Source organism: Eupeodes corollae, chromosome 2, assembly GCF_945859685.1.
Source record: "Eupeodes corollae chromosome 2, idEupCoro1.1, whole genome shotgun sequence".
Lineage (NCBI taxonomy): Eukaryota > Metazoa > Arthropoda > Insecta > Diptera > Syrphidae > Eupeodes > Eupeodes corollae.
The window spans coordinates 66,637,786-66,644,365 of NC_079148.1; the positions used below are offsets into that span (position 1 = coordinate 66,637,786).

General features: G+C 39.3%; 1 protein-coding gene across 2 annotated transcripts in view; it reads right to left on the minus strand.

Moving 5' to 3' along the window:
* The window catches only part of LOC129944664 (AP-1 complex subunit beta-1), a 29,430-nt gene extending 23,088 nt beyond the window's left edge, over positions 1-6,342 (minus strand). For both annotated transcript variants that reach the window (XM_056054256.1, XM_056054255.1), the window contains exon 1: positions 6,205-6,342. The gene's annotated coding sequence lies outside the window, so the exon portion shown is untranslated. The remainder of the gene's footprint in view (positions 1-6,204) is intronic.
* Between the last annotated feature and the right edge of the window lie 238 nt (positions 6,343-6,580).

The window sequence follows — 6,580 nt, forward strand, 5'->3', positions numbered from 1 at the left end:
GCCATAGTACGATCTGCTAAAAATAGTTCTAAGGGCTAAATATGAAAGGAATGGTATTATGGCCTCACGAAAGAAACATAAAATAAATTAGGTGCCGCAACAATCCGTTAAGAACTAGGGCCTTACTTACTTAAGGTGGCGCTACAGTCCTGTGTGAACTAGGGCCTCAACCAACAAACTTTTCCATCTAGCTCAGTCCCTAGCTAGATGTCTCCAGTTTCGCGCTCCAAGTTGGGTGAGGTCACCTTCCACTTGTGCGCGCCACCTGATCCGCGGTCTTCCTCTACTGTGCTTTCCTGTGGCTGTGGATTCGAAGACTTTCCGGGACAGAGCATTGGTTTTCATGCGCTCTACGTGACCCAGCCATATTAGTCGTTGGACTTTTACCTTTCTGGCTAAGTCTACGTCGCTGTACAGCACTTACAGCTCGTCGTTCCATCTTCTCCTCCACTCCCCTTCGATCATACGGGACCGTAGATCACACGAAGAACTTTTCTCTCGAACCGACCCAAGGTGCTTTCATACGTTTTTGTCATAGTCCATGCTTCTACACCGTATAGCAGGACGGGGATGATAAGGATCTTATATAGCGACACTTTGGTCCCTCGAGAGAGGACTTTACCACTCAATTGCTTTCTTAGTCCAAAGAAGCAGCAGTAAGCAAGAGTTATTCTGCGTTTAATCTCAGCGCTGGTGTTTTTTTCTGCCTTTACAGCAGAGCCTAGGTAGACGAAGTCCTTGGCTACCTTAAAGTTACGTCTGTCGATGGTGACGTTTTGAACAAGACGTTGGGATTGTATGTCCTTTCTTGACGACAGCATGTAGTTTGTTTTGCCCTCATTAACCGTTAAACCCATTTTTGCCGCCTCTGACTCAAGACTCACAAAAGCCTTATTGACATCACGCTGAGTTCTTCCGATTATGTCAATGTCATCAGCATATGCCAGTAATTGGACAGACTTTTGAAAGATAGTGCCTCTAGTGTTGACGTGTGAGCTCTGCATTATTCTTACAAGCACGATGTTAAAAAAATCACATAACAGCGCATCAGCTTCTCTAAAACCTTTTTTGACATCGAAAGGTTCTGTTAAGTTGTTTTCAACCTTTATGGAGCAGCGTAAATTCTCCATGGTCATCCTGCACAAACGGACGAGTTTGGCAGGGATGCCAAAACTAGACATGGCTCTATACAGCTCGTCCCTATAGATGCTGTCATATGCGGCCTTGAAATCGATGAAAAGATGGTGGGTGTCGATTTGGTGTTCTTGGGTTTTTTCCAGGATCTGCCGTAATGTGAATATTTGATCAACTGTGGACTTTCCTGGTCTAAAACCACACTGATAAGGACCTATCAGGTTGTTGACGATGAGCTTTAGACGTTCACATATTACGGCAGAGAAGATTTTATAGGCGATGTTAAGTAGACTGATTCCTCTACAGTTGGTGCAGTTTAGAGGGTCTCCTTTTTTCAGGATCGGGCAAACAATACTGAGGTTCCATTCATCGGTCATGCTTTCTTCCGACCATATCTTACAGATAAGTTGGTGCATGCTCCTAACCAACTTATCTCCAGCTGCTTCAAAGAGCTTGGCATTCAAGCCATCTACTCCATCGGCTTTATTAGGCTTCAGCTTAGATATGGCAATCTTTACTTCGTCTAAGTCGGGAGGACGGGATTGTTGGCTTTCGTCTTCTGTGAGAAAGCACAGGATCATCATCCTGCCTAACAGCGGAATTCAGTTCGTCGTCGAGGTTATACAGTCTGCAGAAGTGGTCCTTCCATATCGTCAGCATTGACTGCGGTTCCACTCACTATGATGTTTCCACTTTCGTCATTGCAACCTTCGGTTCTAGGTTTATGTACCTGTGAATTTCGTTTCACCTGTTCATAAAACTTTCGAACCTCATTCCTGCTTTTATACCTCTCAACATCTTCGACCGCACGCTTCTCATGACTTCTCTTTTTCCTTCTGATAAAGGCGTTCCTCTCTCCTTTTCTGCTCATAGAGCTCATGACCAGCTCTCGTCCTTTTATGCAACACCGCTTTGCGTGCCTGCTGTTTGGCTGCATTTGCCTGCCGACATTCCTCATCAAACCAGGGGTTCCTTGTTGGTGGCTGTTTGAAACTCAGCACATCAGAGGCGGATTCTCTAAATCGTCTTGGCAATGTTGCCACTGGTTTTCGATACATTGTGTTGGCGGCAGAGAACTTCGAGACAGTTTACTTGTAACTCGGTCGGAAAAGGATTTGGCGATCTCCGGGGATTGTAGCCGTTCGACGTTGTACCTTTTCCCAGCACCTCCCTGTTTTGCCTTGGGTCTGTCCGAGTCGATGTTAGCTCCTCGGAAAGTTCGTACATCCATGATGCTGAAAGCGTGTCTGGCGTCAATCGCAATAAGGTCAATCTGGTTGACGGTAGATTGATCTGGAGAAGTCCATCCTTTGTGGATGATGAGGTGTGGAAAACGCGTACTGGTTACCATGCCCCGCAGCAAAATCTATGAGCCTGAATCCGTTGTCGGAAGTGTTGTCGTGCAGGCTGTTCTTCCCGATTATTCCACCACTAGTGACCAATAACTCTCAACCATTCCTCTGTGCTAGTACTGTTGGCAGGGATTAGAGGCCCTAGAGTTTTAAGCTAATTTGAGAAAGCACAGAATTTCACGTGAAAAACTTTACATGGCACAAGTAGGGATTGAAACCAAGACAGTCCAACGCACTTACTATCATACCACGGGTACTCAGAAAGAAACATACAGAATTTAAATAGCATATGGATCAAGTAACTCTCGGGAAATAATTTGACGAAACCAAGTATTTTGTTAACTTTTTTTATAATATAATTGTAGTGGTAAGTAAACTTTAATTTTGGTCTAGTACAACGCCAAGATCGGAAAAACTGGACTTCCTATTCAAATGTGACGAATTCCAAACAGATTGTCTTACATTTGCCAACGTTAAAAATCAAATAATTTGTATTGGCATATTACAAAAATTAATAGGTCGTTACAATTCTTGATGGAGTTAATATTAACATCACCTGCATAGACAAGCTACATAGAATTATTTAAAACAATAGCGGAATCATTAAACAGCAATGGACCCAGGAAACTCTCTTGGCATACACCAGAATTGACATGAAGGGTTACCGCTGAACATGACCATATAATATCTAAGTATCTAAGGTATGACGAAAGTCATGAAGTTTAATTTTACTTAATTTTTTAAAAAGAATTTCATGAACGAATCTGTGGTCTATCTAAGGTCTGGGAAGACACAATCGACTTGAGAGTGTTTTTCGAATGCATTCAAACAAAAAGTAGAGAATTAAATAAAACAAATTAGTAATTCTGTATTTTTTCACAAACCCATGTTGAGAAATTATGTAACAGACAAACAATTTAGGAATGGAAGACATCTTCGCTACATTATGATAATTTGTAAAAAAGTTTTTAGAATCTTTTTAATGGACTGCCGTTAGGTATGAATATTTAACAAGATTTAGGAAGTAAAAATATTTCAAAGACTCGTTTAAAAGAAGACATAATTGTTTTGTCCAAATTAGTTTTGTCGCTAAACAAGTGGTGGTGTTATTCCACCTGAAGTTTGTTTTCTCTATGGTATCTTGCTTTAGCATGAGTTTACATATAGCTAAGGGGATACCTATGCTAGCATTGTGAGCCAGCAGAAGTAAAGTTGTTCCGCTTTTTGCAAGTTCGTCAGCTTTGCAATTTCCTGGAATGTCTCTATGGCATACCAGAAAAGGTGAATGTTGAACTGTGTATCGACAATTTAGGGCTGTTAGTGAGTTAGTGGAGACAGAGTCTAGGGACTTTAACGCAGCTTGGCTATCCGAGAAGATGCTTATATCATTAGTTGATATAACGTTTATAACACATGGTAGGACAATGATGGGGTAGACGAAAGGAGATTTAAGTTTAGTCTATCTGAATATACGCCTCCATCAACCCCATCCTCCGTTTTTGATCCGTCTGTATAAAAGTTTATAGGATCATCATTCAAAAATGATGTATTTTCCCAAGAAGACCTGGGAGGTATAGTTACTTTTAAGCTATAGTTATTAAACTGAAGATGGGGTATGGTGTAGTCAATATTACTGTTTATAGTTCTGAACGAGTTCAAAATAGAGGTGTGGCCAATTCTATTATTGATCCACAGAGAGGAGGCTTGAAGCCGTATGGCTGTATAAGCTGCCGTATGTTTGCTGAAAATGTCCGTATTAGATGGAACAGGACATCAAGTGAGGTGGAGGAGGTAGAGCGAAGTGCTCCTCCCAGATAACGGCAACCTGTTCGTTGGACCTTACTGTGTTTATCGCGATTTGTCGCTATATTTAGCGCCGTCCACCATACCGCTACTCCATAAGTAAGGAACGACCTTACGACCGAGATATATAACCAGTGTGTTATGCGGGGCTGTAGGCCCCATTTATTACCAATGGCCTTTTTACAGGAGAACAGGCCTACTGTGGCCTTGTTTATTCTCTCTTGAATATTAGGTTTCCAATTTAATTTCTTATCCAAAATGAGACCCAAGTATTTTGCTTGTTCAGAGAAATTAAGTGGTACCCCGTTTATGAGGGGAGGGTCAATGAGTAGGACTTTCTATTTCCTTGTGAAGAGGACAAGGTCGTTTTTTTGTGGGTTAACGCCTAGTCCACACCGATTTGCCCATCTGGTGAGCTTATTTGAAGCTTTTTGTAAGAGTTGTTTTAGTATATTGGGATGCTTACCCATTACTGCAATAGCAACATCGTCCGCATAAGCAAACACTCTGTATCCCTCTCTTTCTAGAGTAATTAGAAATTCATTTATTACTAACTTCCAAAGGATAGGACACCACCTTGTTGCGTACCTGTGCTGACACCCCTTTGTGCAGTAAAATATCCCAGTTTTGAATTGATAATCCTGTTTATCAGCATCTGATTAATCAAACGTTCAAAAGTTTTGAGAAGGAATGATGATAAGCTGATAGGTCTTAGGTTTTTAGGGTTAACGTGGATGGATTTTCCAGCTTTTGGAATAAAATCGACTTTAACTTGTCTCCAAGACATCGGGATGTATGCCAATTTAAGGCATCCCTTGAAGATGTTTTCTAGCGGGCGGGTGATTGACCTTTATTTTTTCAAACAAGGTGATATATTTTCTGACCCCCAGCATTGGGGTATGATTAATGATTTTTTAATACGAAGGTTGCAGCTTTATGTATGTAGGATACCATTACCAAACACAATTTCAACAGGACGATTCCACTTCGCACACTATAAGGGTATTGATGGAAGATGGAACTGATCAGAAAGTCGGCAGACCTCACACCTTGCGATTACTTTTTATGGGGATACATCAAATCACAAATCAAGTGTAAAAAAGCAATTCAGGTCCTGCCGAAAAATATTCGCTATAAAAATCAAAGCTTTGGCGTAATCGCAAATGTAAGGTCGTCAAAAGTGCATTGAAAAAAAAAAACTGACAAATCATCAGACAAAATTTCAATTGAAGATATTGCTCCTGATATTCCACTGATCTCTTAAAATAACAACAGTTGATTTAGGAATTACAAAATATGTAGCGATAATTGCTTCACTTCGACTTGGCTTTTTCGCCCCAGCCGTGTCAAGTAAATTGGATAGGAATTATTCTAGAAATCCTACCTTTAAAACTTTTATTTAATTAATCAATAACAAGAACAACAATCCAACACTTGACTGGAAAAGAGAATTTTGAGAAAAAATAATGACAAAAATTGGTTGGAATTTTTACATTCCATTAGACTTAAAATTTGATCTAAATTATTTTCATATAAGAATGTTACTGAACCTTCCTGTTCCAGCAATTTTACATTCTTCCTCAATTACCCCACAACCTACACGGAAACCTATGAGTCAAACATGGTTTCGATTGTTTTTCTCTTCTTTTTACACAAAATAAATAAATCCCAGAAGCGATATTACGAATTATATTTTGTCTATGAATTTCTGTAGATTATTAAATGTATTTTTTAATTTTTTTTTGAGAAATTAAATTTGTTTGCCACAGGGGCGTTTCGTTCTCAAATTTTGTTGAGATAAGAAGTCGTCGAAGAACTTTCTCTCGACCGGCAAATTGTTTAAAACAAATATAAAAATGTTTTATTGTGTTCACAGTGATAAAAAATTCAAATTTTTAGTAATTTTTAAACTTACAAATAACTTTTAATCACAGGAAAATAAATTTTAATTCTGAACTGATTTCTGATTTCTTCTGATCTCCTTCGTTTTTCTACTTTTTTGCAGTAAGAAAAATTTTTGACAGAAAACCAATTTTCCATCAGTAGTTCTGTTTGTCTATAATAACAAGTATATAATGACAATGGGCGTTCTTGATGCGAGTTGAGAAATTGATTTCTTTAGACCACTATCACACGAGGATATCATATATCGTATGGAGAGAAAAGTTTCATACGTTTTATTTTGGACTTGAATTAAATTTTATATAATATGTTGTAAGTTAAAAGATACGAAAATACTATGCATCGACACAATGAGAAGCTGTAGCTGCAGCGCAAGTTGACCCAACTTT